Source organism: Acinonyx jubatus, chromosome B4, assembly GCF_027475565.1.
Source record: "Acinonyx jubatus isolate Ajub_Pintada_27869175 chromosome B4, VMU_Ajub_asm_v1.0, whole genome shotgun sequence".
Lineage (NCBI taxonomy): Eukaryota > Metazoa > Chordata > Mammalia > Carnivora > Felidae > Acinonyx > Acinonyx jubatus.
Genome location: NC_069387.1, coordinates 118933450 through 118945621, shown reverse-complemented (window position 1 = coordinate 118945621; position 12172 = coordinate 118933450). Strand labels below are relative to the sequence as shown.

The 12172-nt window shown below is 40.6% G+C and overlaps 1 protein-coding gene and 1 pseudogene across 4 annotated transcripts in view; one reads left to right on the top strand and one right to left on the bottom strand.

Moving 5' to 3' along the window:
- The window catches only part of ANO4 (anoctamin 4), a 412471-nt gene that overhangs the window by 354488 nt on the left and 45811 nt on the right, over positions 1–12172 (bottom strand). The window lies entirely within an intron of this gene.
- On the top strand, positions 10003–10485 carry LOC113602771 (60S ribosomal protein L23a-like; annotated as a pseudogene).

Below are 12172 nucleotides of genomic sequence, written 5' to 3'. Positions count from 1 at the left end.
AAAGGAAACAGAATATTAAAACTATCAATGCATTAGAACGTTTAGGAGACTTTAAATGAGGCCAAACTGTAACCAGATTGCTTGTGACAATTAACATTTATAGATTTAGAATTAAATAATAAGGTGTGTGTGTTTAAAAGTTAAAGGAAAAACTAGAATCTTGAATTTGTAACCTTAATAAAATATTAATGTTTAAATGGCTGGCAAATACAAAGTCCTTGGGGAGCACAAGAGCCCCATCAAGGATAGCAAGAAGCCCACATTGACATGGTCACTGATATAGAGGGACGAACATCTGCAACCTACATACCAGGCACCTACTGTGTGCCACCAGCTGAGAGAACAAAGACACTGAAGACAGCATGGTGGGGAAGACAGAAAGGAGCACAGAGGAGCAACTGCAACATGGAGAAAAGTACCTCAGAAGGAGGAAGGGCCAGGATGCCTGGGGAGGTCGGCACAGCCAGCCCTGATCTGAGGGAGATCTCCCTGGAGAACTGAGCCTGTGGAGTGGAATAGGGGGCCACCTTGAACAATGGCTGATAATGGTCTCAATCACAGCAAACCAGGCAATAATCTACAAAGAAAAGAGGCAAAGGAGGTGGTTCTAAAGGCTTTAAAGAGATCTCAAACAGTTCCATGGGAGAAGCAGGAGAAAAAAAAAAGGCAAAAAGCTAGGCTGTATTGCCTGAAACTGAGGTTTTCTCTGCTTACACAAGATGTTCTTCTTTCTGCTGGCTGTAGGCTCATCATTATGACAATAGCAGCACTCAGCTGCCTGTCTCTGAACCAGGAAGAATCTGGAACCAAACTAGAAGAAACTGGAACCAATCTACTATAGAAGAGAATTTCTGGTTAATAGAAAAGGAGAATTTGCAGCCCCTTAGAATATTAAGCCTCAGTGGCACTTTAGAGACCGCATACTTCTGCATTCTCAATCCTAGCTACATTTCAAAAAACTAAAAATGCCAAAGCCCCATCTGGGACCTGCCGTATCACTCGTTGGAGGGGGGAGTCCCAAGAATGTGTATATTTACTTTGTTATGGTGGTTTTTAGTAATAATAGCAGTATTAGTAATATATATTCACTGTTTAACAAAATCTCAAACACCACAAGTATATGAAGTAAAAAGAGAAATTTCCCTTATTCACCTTTTCTAATCCCAGAGGCATTTATTCCATAACATGTAGGAGTATGTGAGGGAGTGTGTGTGTATTTTAAAGGCCTCCCAACTAACAGATAATGTGTTAACAGTAGAATCTGGGTGGTGGGTGTTCACTATAAAACTCATCCTACAGGGGCACCTGTGGGTGGCTCAGTCGGTTAAGTGTCCAACTCTTGATTTTGTCTCAGGTCATGATCTCACAACTCATGAGATTGAGCCCCAGGTCAGGCTTAGCGTTGACAGACAGAGCTTGCTTGGGATTTTTGGTCTCCTTCTCCCTCTCAAATTAAATAAACAAACATTAAAAAATTCATTATATATTTCTGTTTTAAGATGTTATCATTAAATATCCAGGAAACAAAAATTCTCCAGCTGATAAGAACGCACAGCCAGGGTTGACAACCACTGGTTTAAGCACAACCCAAAATTACAAATGAGAAAACTTTGGACAACAGAGGTAATCCTATCTGCCCCAAATCTAACAGGGTAGGGGTCAGAGTCAGCCCATGAACCCGGATCTTCCAGCTTTCTGTCTAGTATTCTTTCCAACATACTATGCAATCTCTAACAGGAGAGGCAGCCCCAGAGCAGACTAGGCAAGGACACATAGAAGTTGCCTTTTCTTGACTTTAAATGACCAAGACTCTTGTATCTTGACTCTTCCTTGTGGCAGAAAACAACACTAGAACTCAGATGCTATGATCTTTATTTTGTGTATGTTCATTAAATTACACTTCTCTACCTTACTGATTCACACTGCCTTCAAGGACTTTCAGATTCCACAGAAAATTCCAGCATACATTCACCTTCATTTGTCTTCTGAAGTATTAAAGCCCACTGAAACTCCTTGCTGTCGCAGAGAGGAAGAAAAAGGACATTTTCAAAAATGTTAAGCATTATCCTCTAAAGCCAACGAGGAAACGTCACAACAAGATGACGGTACAAGAACATTCCTGATCATAAGTGAATAATAAGACAGTAAATTGCAATTGCCGAATGGGGGATATTAGCATCAGTAAAAGGTTGGAAAATAACCTTTATAGATGCTAAGATTCATTTTGTGGAAGGAAGTGGAAAGACAGGGATTAAATTAAATTAGTCTGAATTCCAAGCAGTATCGTTACAAAATAAGGGCACTGTTTATTGCCAAATTTTATATGCAAGAAAGGCAACTTTTTCCTGTTCCCACATAAAACTTAGGAAAAGTCTAACTTACGGAATCTCTTTGTGGAAGAGCCCAAACATTAGGGATAAATATTAAGGCTTCATCTGCCAGCCCAGGGAGAACTCATGGCTTTTTGTTCTTCCTAGCAGTCAGTTCAAAATATAAGGATAGGGACATATAAATCAGGAAACCTGGTTTCTAGTCCCAGCTTTGTCACTAAATTGCTTTTTCTCAGCTTCCTTACCTGCAAAAATGGTGTCTAAATGGCCTTTCAGGTGTCTTAGAATGCTAAAACCCTGGACTCAATACCTGTGTATTCCATCTAAGACATTTGGTAAGCAGTGTCCCAAAAGAGTTATCTTAAATACCACTACCTGCATATTTTTCTCCTATCATTCTTGCTCATCCTCCACTCATCCCCAACCAGTTCTTAAAAATGTAGTCTGTAAGGAAACATTACCCCAAAAGGAAAAGGCCAGGAGTTATTTGAAAAGACATGCCCTTTTTCTCTTCTGATTAGTATTTGTAAAAGAAATAAAAGCAAAAAATTCAAGTGACCGTGAGTAGGCCCTGCAGATGAAAGCAATTTTCTTCAGTCTTAAATTAATCCTTAAAAACAACTCTTAAAGGCTACAATTATTTTTATGACAGATTCAAATAGCCCCTTCACGTTAAAAGTGTTCCCAAAAGGTATATCATCAATAGATTCCAGAAATTATACTCGAGTCTACACTCTTTGACCTCCATAATGAAAGGTCTAGAAAGAAAAGTACACTGAGGCATCAGGGTCTCATCTTCCCTGGCAGGGAGGGCCCAGAGTCATTTCTGGTGCAGAATCCCTAGGGTGGTTTTTGAACCAAACCATTAACTTACACGAGTTCTAACATGGTATAGATCTCTGTAGACTGCTCTCAGGAGTTCGTTCTGATAGCCTCTCCTCCACCAACCACTCTACTCACTGCCAACAAGAGGTTGAGAAAATCTCAGTATCCAGGACACAAGGATATGCCCAGAACAGGTTTGGGAGCCAGACTGCCTGGCCTTGAGTACTGGGTCAACCAGTTCCTGGCTGTGTAACCTGGACAGGTTACTTTACCTCTTCCTCCTCTTCCCCTCCTGTATAACAAGGATAATAACTGCTACCTTCTATGGTTTTATGAAGATTAAGGAAACTAGTTCACAAATGAATAGCACCAGGCATTGTAGCAAGCACTCACTGAGTTTTTCCTATCGCCATTTAACATGTTGGCACCTTAACGTAGTGCTGGTTTTTGTTGTCGTTATTGTTTATTTTAGAGAGAGAACACTCAAGCAGGGGAGAGGGGCAGAAGGGGAGAGGGAGAATATTAAAGCTGAGCACAGAGCCTGACATGGGGCTTGATCCCACAACCCATGGCTAGGATCATGACCTGAGCCAAAAATCAAGAGTTGGAGGCTCAACCGACTGAGCCACCCAGGAGCCCCATTCAGTGCTGCTTTTAATCATTGATTGGTAGGAAGTCCATGGTTTCAGTACAGATTGCAGATTTTTTTTAATGTTATCCATTTGAGAGAGCGCACATGTGCGCAAGCAGGGGAGGGGCAGAGAGAGGGAGACAGAATCTAAAGAAGGTTCCAGGCTCCAAGATGGCAGCACAGAGCCCAACACAGGGCTCAACGCATGAACCATGAGATCAGGAGCTGAGCCAAAATTGGATGCTCAACTGACTGAGCCACCCAGGCACCCCCAGACTGCAAATTTTTAAAAGACATAGGTGTCTAAAAACACAGTTGGAAGAAAGCTACTAAATGTTTTCCTTAACAAGCAAAAGGCTCTTATCTCTATGATATCAGAATGGCAATCACACACACACACACACACACACACACACACACACACACACACACACACACACCATCTACTAGCTGTCAGTAGTTTCACCCCTGGAGCAGCCACTAATAAGCACATGAGTATCCTGCTCATTTCTCTCTCACCCCTTTACTATATTCTAGGTACTACGTTAAGCCTTTTTATACATATTATTTCATTTAACACTTAAAACAACATTTTAGTGGAGATTAGTACCATTTTCATTTTTCAGGTCAGGTACCTGTGATTGAGAGGACAAACAAGTTCCCCAAGGTCACACAATCTTGGATCTAGGAAGTGATCCCAGGTTTGATGACAAACACTGAACTCCCAAGCACTGTATCTACCCCACTGCCACACATCATTTACACCCTGCTTCGATGAAGCATAGAAAAGAAGAATATAAGAGCTATGTATTCATGTGCCCATGGATCATTCTTAGAGGGCAGGGTTTCAGTCTGGGTCTGTGGCCTCCTTCCAATCTCCAACTCACCTACGTTCTACACATCATTTTTAAGAATGCATTTCCAAAGGGCAATTACTTTCTGGAGGAAGGAAAAATTATTTTATTTGAGAGGCTGCTATTTTAAGGTGTTTAGCTTTTCACTTAGAAGCCCCAAACATTCTTTAAATGCAAATTTGAAAAGTGAGGCATTTTTATATACAATCATTTTTTTAATTGGAGAGGGGAGGAAGAGGACGGTGGTGTAATCAGGCTTTGAACTGTATAGCCCTTTCTTAGACTACAACTCACTCTTTGCCTCAAAGCAGCACAAGAGGTACCCCACTCTCAACCTATCAGAACTTTAGACCGACATACAGCTTAGAGGAAAGATTACACTGGATATTTTTTCTTTTTTATTTAATGTTTACTTATTTTGAGACAGAGAGACAGAGACAGAGACAGAGAGAGAGTGAGGGATGGAGAGAGAGGCTCAGAGAAGGAGAGAAAGAATCCCAGGCAGGCTCCACACTGTCAGTGCACAGAGCCTGACGTGGGGCTCGATCTCACAGATTGAACTGTGAGATCATGATCTGAGCCAAAATCAAGAGTCCAAGTTGGGTTTTTGTTTTTTTTTTTTTTTTTTTGCTTGCTTGTTTTAATGAATTTGATACAATCTTTGGGTTTCAACTGCATTTCCCCTGTAGGCAGGCAAATTAAAGTTATTACTTACTTTTTCTTTTCACTTGTGAGATTGCCCAAAGAAAATCAGATTGATTTTGCTATAGTGAAAATGACAATTGACAATTTGAAAGTCAAAACTTTCTGTGTTCAAGTGGAAAACAGGCAGATAGGGGTCATCTCATTTTGGTTTGTATTTGACTAAGCATCATTGTGTGTGTATGCAGTGTGGGGAAGGATTTGGTGTGCACGTGCACTTCTCAAATGTCACTTCAAGAATCATGTGTGCTCCAGCTCTATTTCCTATCAAGTATTTTCACCTGTTTGACTGTTTAACCTCTACTCACTAAGGAATAACTTAATCAAAAAACTCAATCTGTTTCAGGTGTTACCTTCTCCAGGGATATTATCTCAAGATGTTGATCTCTTTTTCTATTCAATTAGTTATACCCTGTGACCTAAAAAATTATTGGGTTGCTCCAGTCTTTTCGTTATACAATGTTGTTGGTGCAATTCAGCACACTCTTAAGGAGGTCAAGACTGAGAGATAATTTTCTTTGGGTTTAGTTTCTGGCTATTCTTAAGATTTCATTAAAATAGATCCTAGAGTTTAATGTTTTTGAATGTTATAATTATTTAACTTGCTTTTCTCAAACAAAGATTTTCTCAACTACTTTTATTAAGTAGAAACCACACGGGACAGAGGCAGTTCTGTTTTTCCAAGTCAGACTCTAGAAGAGCAGTTGGCAAACTTTCTATGAAGGGCCAGAGAGTAAATATTTTCTGCTTTGCAGACTATGCAGTTCTTTCTACAACTACTCAACTCTGCTACTGTAGCATGGAAATAGCCATAGATGATATAGAAACAAATTAGCAGGACTGGGCTCTTTTTTTTTTTTTTAGAGAACAGGTGTATGGAAGCAAGTGGGGAAAGGGGCGGAGGGGGGCAGGTGGGGGGAGAGGGGGAGGGAGAGAGAGGGAGAGAGAAGGAGAGAATCTTAAGCAGGCTCCATGCTTAGCACAGAGCCTGACTTGGGCTTGATCCCATGACCCTGGAATCGTGACCTAAGCCAAAATCAAGAGTCAGGCACTCAACCAACTGAGCCACCAGACAACCTAGCATGACTGTGTTCTAGTAAAACTTTATTCACAAAACCAGGCAGTGATGCACATGTGGCCCACAGGTCATCGTTTTCCAACCCTTCCTGGAGCATATCAAAAGGCTAAATTTCTCAGGGTTGCTGATCTTCTACCCAAATCCACAACATAGGTTGTTTAACAAATTTAGTGATTGGGATGCTATAATTATCCATGTTGTATTTTATGCACTTGTCTGCATATCTGTGTTCTATTTCATAATGAAGTTTGGGGATTTTTTGATTTTTGTTTTTTTTAAGTAAGTGATCAAGTGATCAGGAAGGTTGGTCAAGGTTTAGAAGGAGGATACAAAGGGAACTTTTCTGGATGGGTCAAAGATTTTTACAGAGACTGAGAAAGTTTGGAGTTGGACGAAACGCACTATTACACAGTCCAATCTCCTTCCCAATGGAGGAATTTCTTTTGCAACACCCCTGGCAGGTATTCAGTTAACCTCTGAGGGAAAATGTTTTGGGCTACATTGGGAGGAAGGATTACCAATCTATAAAGCAAAACTGGTCCTCTCTATTTCATTCAATACATATGCTTATGGACACAAAAGCAAAGCCAAAAAAGCAAAAACAAACAATTGGGACTACATCAAATTAAAAAGCTTCTGCACAGCAAAGCAAATTAGCAACAAAATGAAAAGGCAACCTGCAGAATTTGAGAAAGTATTTGCAAATTGCGTCTCTAATAAGCTTTAATGCCCAAAATATAAGACTCATATATATAACTCAATAGCCAAAAAAAAAATCTGATTAAAAACTGAGATGAACTAAATAGACATTTTTTAAAAGACCTACAAATAGCTTATAGGGATATAATACTTGAAAAGGTTTTCAACATCACTAACTGGGGAAATTCAAATCAAAATGCAAATATCACCTCACCTTGTTAGAATGGCTACATCAAGAAGATAAGAAATAAGTGCTGGCAAGAATGTAGAGAAAAGGGAACCCTTGCGCACTGTTGGTAGAAATGTAAATTGGTACAGCCACTGTGGAAAACCGTATGGAAGTTCCTCAGAAAATTAGAAATAGAACTACCATATGATCCAGCAATCCTACTTCTGGGTATATATTCAAAGGAAATGAAAATAGGATACTGAAGAGATATCTGCACTCCCATGTTCACTGCAGCACTGTGTGTGTGTGTGTGTGTGTGTGTGTGTGTTTCCTCACACCAACAAGCAATTCTCAGACACTAGCATGGTCTCCAAGATTTCAACTCAATTTAAGTCAATTTTGGTACTACCTACACCTGGAGATTACATCAGCTTCCACAGACTAAACAACTCAGCCCCACAAGACCATCCTCCACTTCAGGGGCCATTTGCAAGCCCCGTTATTTATTACCTGTGCTTCTCAATCAACTAGCTAAGTGAAAATCAGAGATTTCCAAAACTCCCTCTCTGGATTTGATTAATTTGCTAGAACAGCTTACAGAACCCAGAGAAACATTTTACCTACTAGATCATTGGTTTATTACAAAAGGATAGAACTTGGGAACAGCCACATGCAAGAGAAGTATAGAGCAAGACCTGGGGAAAGGGCAAAGAGCTTCCATGACCTCTGTAGGTACACCACTCTCCCATCAACTCCGTGGGTTCACCAACCTGGAGACTCTCTGAACCCTGACCTTTTGGGGCTTTAGGGAGGTTTCATTACATAGCCATGACAATTAAGTCATTGTCCATTGGCAACTGATGAACCCTCCAGTTCCTCCTCCCTTCTAAAAGTGCCAACCCTCTAATCACATGGTTAGCCCCACTGGCAACCAGCCCCCTTTCTAACCTGCTTAAGTCACCTCATTAACAAAAGAGCTTTATTGCATTTAGAAAATTCCAAGCATTTTAGGAGCTCTGTACCAGAAACAGGGACAAAAAACAAGCATTTCTTATTATAAATCATAATATCACACACACACACACACGCACGCGAATATTATTCTGTAATAACTATGAAGGAAATTCTGCCATTTGCAACATGGACGACCTTGAGGACATTACGTTTAAGTGAATAAGCCAGACAAAAAGACAAATACTGCATGGTGTCATTTATAAGTGGAATCTTAACCAAAAAAAAGAAAAAAAAATGTCAAACTCATAGAAACAGACTAGAAGAGGGGCATCTGGGGGAAATAGGAAGAGGTTGGTAAAAGGGTACAAACTTTCAAAAATAAATCTTCCTGTGCAATGACCAGGTTCCAGTCATAAGGCTTGACCCTGTGAGAACACAAACATCCCTGACACTGTCAGTCCTGTAGGGAGCTCACAGTCTAATGAAAGAAATAAGACAGGATGCAAATAGTTACAACAGAAAGTAGAAGTAGTAGAAAGTTATTATGACTTAAAGATGACCACAGACAACCCAATTTAAGAATGAGGGAAGGGGGGCCCTGGGTGGCTCAGTCGGTTAAGTGTCTGACTTCAGCTCAGGTCATGATCTTGTGGTCCATGGGTTCAAGCCCCGCATCAGGCTCTGTGCTAACAGCTCAGAGCCTGGAGCCTGCTTCGGATTCTGTGTCTCCCTCTCTCTCTGCCCCTCCCCACTCGCACTCTGTCTCTCTCGCTCTCAAAAATAAGAAAACATTAAAAAAAATTGTTTTAATGAGGGAAGGATTTGAACAGGCACTCCACAGACCTAGGAAGAGATGCTCCATGTTATTAGTTACCACACAAGTACAAAGTAAAAACCACACTAAGGTACCATTTCACACCCACCAGATCAGCAAAACGTACAAGCCAGACACTCTCAGGGGCTGGCAAGGATATGGAGCAATGAGGACACGCAGGGCTATTGTGGGGATTGAATGAGTTGACATGAGTGCAGGCACGCAGTAAACTGTGTGACTTAGCCATCAGTCATCATCATCACGGTTGTTGAAATTATGTACAGATGGTCAAAGTGTAAATGGCTATAACCAATTTGGAAACCAATTTGGAAAACAATTTGGTCTTTAATATAGCCGAGCAGGTTTATACCCTATGGTCCAGCAATTCCACTCCTGGGTAGATCCCTAGAGAACCTCCTGCACCTGAACACATACACAAGCGAATTCAGAAAATTCTTAATAGCCCCAAACTGGAATCACACAAGTGTCTGTAAATGGTGGAGTACAGATAGTAGGTATACTAATATAATGGAATACTACACAGGAGCAGATAGGAAGGAACTACTCCTGTCCATAACACAGATGAATCTCCTCCAACTTACCTTCAGGTGGAAAAAGTCTAAAAGAATATACTGTTTGCTCCAGTTTAAATAAAATTTAATAAAAACAAAACTATGTGTAATGATTCATGCTAGTTATACTTGAATTTTAAGAAATACAACTTTTTAAAAGTTTTTTTAAACTAAACTATGTATAGTTTAGGGATATGAATGTGTAATAAAACTATAAAATAAATCAAGAATATGAAAATTCCCAAATTTAGGAGAATGGTTACCTTTAATATGGGGGAGAGAAAAAAATAGGATAGGGGAGAGGCCACAAGAGCACTGAAAGGCAATATTTATGATCTTTTGTTTAAACCTCGTGGTGGAGCCCTTTCGCGAAGATGGTGTCAAAGGCGAAGAAGGAAGCCCCTGCCCCTCCCTAAGCCGAAGCCAAAGCAAAGGCTTTGAAGGCCAAGAAAGCAATGCTGAAAGGCATCCACAGTCATAAAAAAAAAAAAAAAGAGGAAGATCTGCATGTCACCTACATTCCAATGGCCAAGACACTGCATCTCTGAAGGAAGCCCAGATATCCTCGAAAGAGTGCCCCCAAGAGAAACAAGCTTGACTACTATGCCATCATCAAGTTTCCCCCGACTACCGAGTCAGCCACAAAGAAAATAGAAGACAACAACACTTTTGTGTTCATTGTGTATGTGAAGGCCAACAAGCACCAGATCAAACAGGCTGTGAAGAAGCTCTAGGACATTGACCAAGTGGCCAAGGTCAACACTCTGATCGGGTCCGATGAAGAAAAGAAAGCGTATGTTCAACTGGCTCCTGACTATGATGCTTTGGATGTTGCCAACAAAATTGGGATCATCTAAACTGAGTCCAGCTGGCTAAATCTAAGTTTTTTCAACGTAAAAAAAAAAATGATAATAAAAAAATAAGTAATTAAATAAATAAACCTTGTGGTGGATAAACAGGTGTTTGAAGCTGCGTCATCCTTTATCTTATGTACACTTTATATTTTATATCTCCTCAAAAATGTTTTTAGGTCTACTCAACAATTAATATTTTTAAAAAAATATTAAAGGAGAAGGAGAGATTACTTCTGACTGGGAGGAACTGGAAAAGCTGGTCATCATGGCCACCAGGATTCTTCTTTCTTATCAGCCTCACTGGTTGATGGCATGGCCTTGGAATTCTGCAGCTGTATCAGGCTCCAAGGTGGGGGAGGGAGGTGGCCACCAGGGATCTACAATCAATTAGAGGCATGTCCTGGTCACAGGTCTCGAAGTGTCAATACCCCTGGAGGGTTTCTCACCCATGAATTGAGGTGTTCCTGGCCTAGAGTCACTCCATTATGCCACATGGTCTCCCTCAAATGCCATCTGTGTTTGACACTGAAAGAGATGCAGAGATTTGGGAGTGAAAGAACAGGGGTCAGGTAGAGAGGAAAGAATAGTACACATATTTAAAGAAAACCAAAGAGCATTTTGGTTTTGGGCCAAAATGTTACTTCTAATTTAATCCATTCCTTTTCAATAGAGTCCACGGTGGGGAGAGTATTACAGAGTAAATCATATTGTAAGATCACTTAAATTTGACTCTAAAATGTGTATTTTTAGAGATAAGCATATCCATGGGGCACCTGGGTGGCTCAGTTGGTTAAGCATCTGACTCTTGATTTTGGCCTCAGATCATGATCCCAGGGTCCTGGGATGCAGCCCCACATTGGGCTCCATACTGAGTGTGGAGCCTGCTTAAGATTCTCTAACTCTCTCTCTCTCTCTCTCTCTCTCTCTCAATTTGGATTCTGGACACCCATCAGCACCTCTTCCCCTCCTGATGGTCTTAGTGCAGGCTCTGCGCTATGCCCAAGAAACAGAAAAGGTCCCTGACTCAAAGATCTTAGTATTGCACTAGCAACAGTTAAGTTAATGCAACGTCCACCCCTCTTTCTGAAGACAGAGCCTCTTACGCTGTTAACTCTGAGCTCTATAGATCTCCAGTGCCTTTTTATATCTCTATGCCATCACTCCTGCCAGGGCAAAGGAGTCAGATAGGAGCTCGCAGTTCCGGGCCACAAGTCCTCTTTCTCACCTCCTTCAACACAAGAGCAGATCTGAAGACCTTACTTACACTTAAGGAAAGGGAATACAAGGGAACTGGCAGAAAGTGCTTTATAAGACAACCAGAATCATCTTTTCCAAATGGACATAAATGTTTTTAGTTATTCTGCTTTGCCTATTCCAAAAAGGCTATAGGTGATTTTAAGATATAAATTATGGCTATTTAAAGTTCACTCATATAGTGGAAGAATCAAGATTCTAAAATCTTAAGCCAGTAATTTTCAAACTTTAATATGCCCAAGAATAACTAGTGTTCTGTATAAAATACAGATTATTAAGGCCCAAGGTCCAAGAAATCTACACCAGTAGGTGAGTTCCAGAATCCATATGAACAGCACTCCAGGTGATTCTGATGCCAATAGTCTAAGGAGATCCCTTTTTTTAATATTTATTTTTGATAGCGTGTGAGCAGAGTAGGGGCATAGAAAGAGAGCAG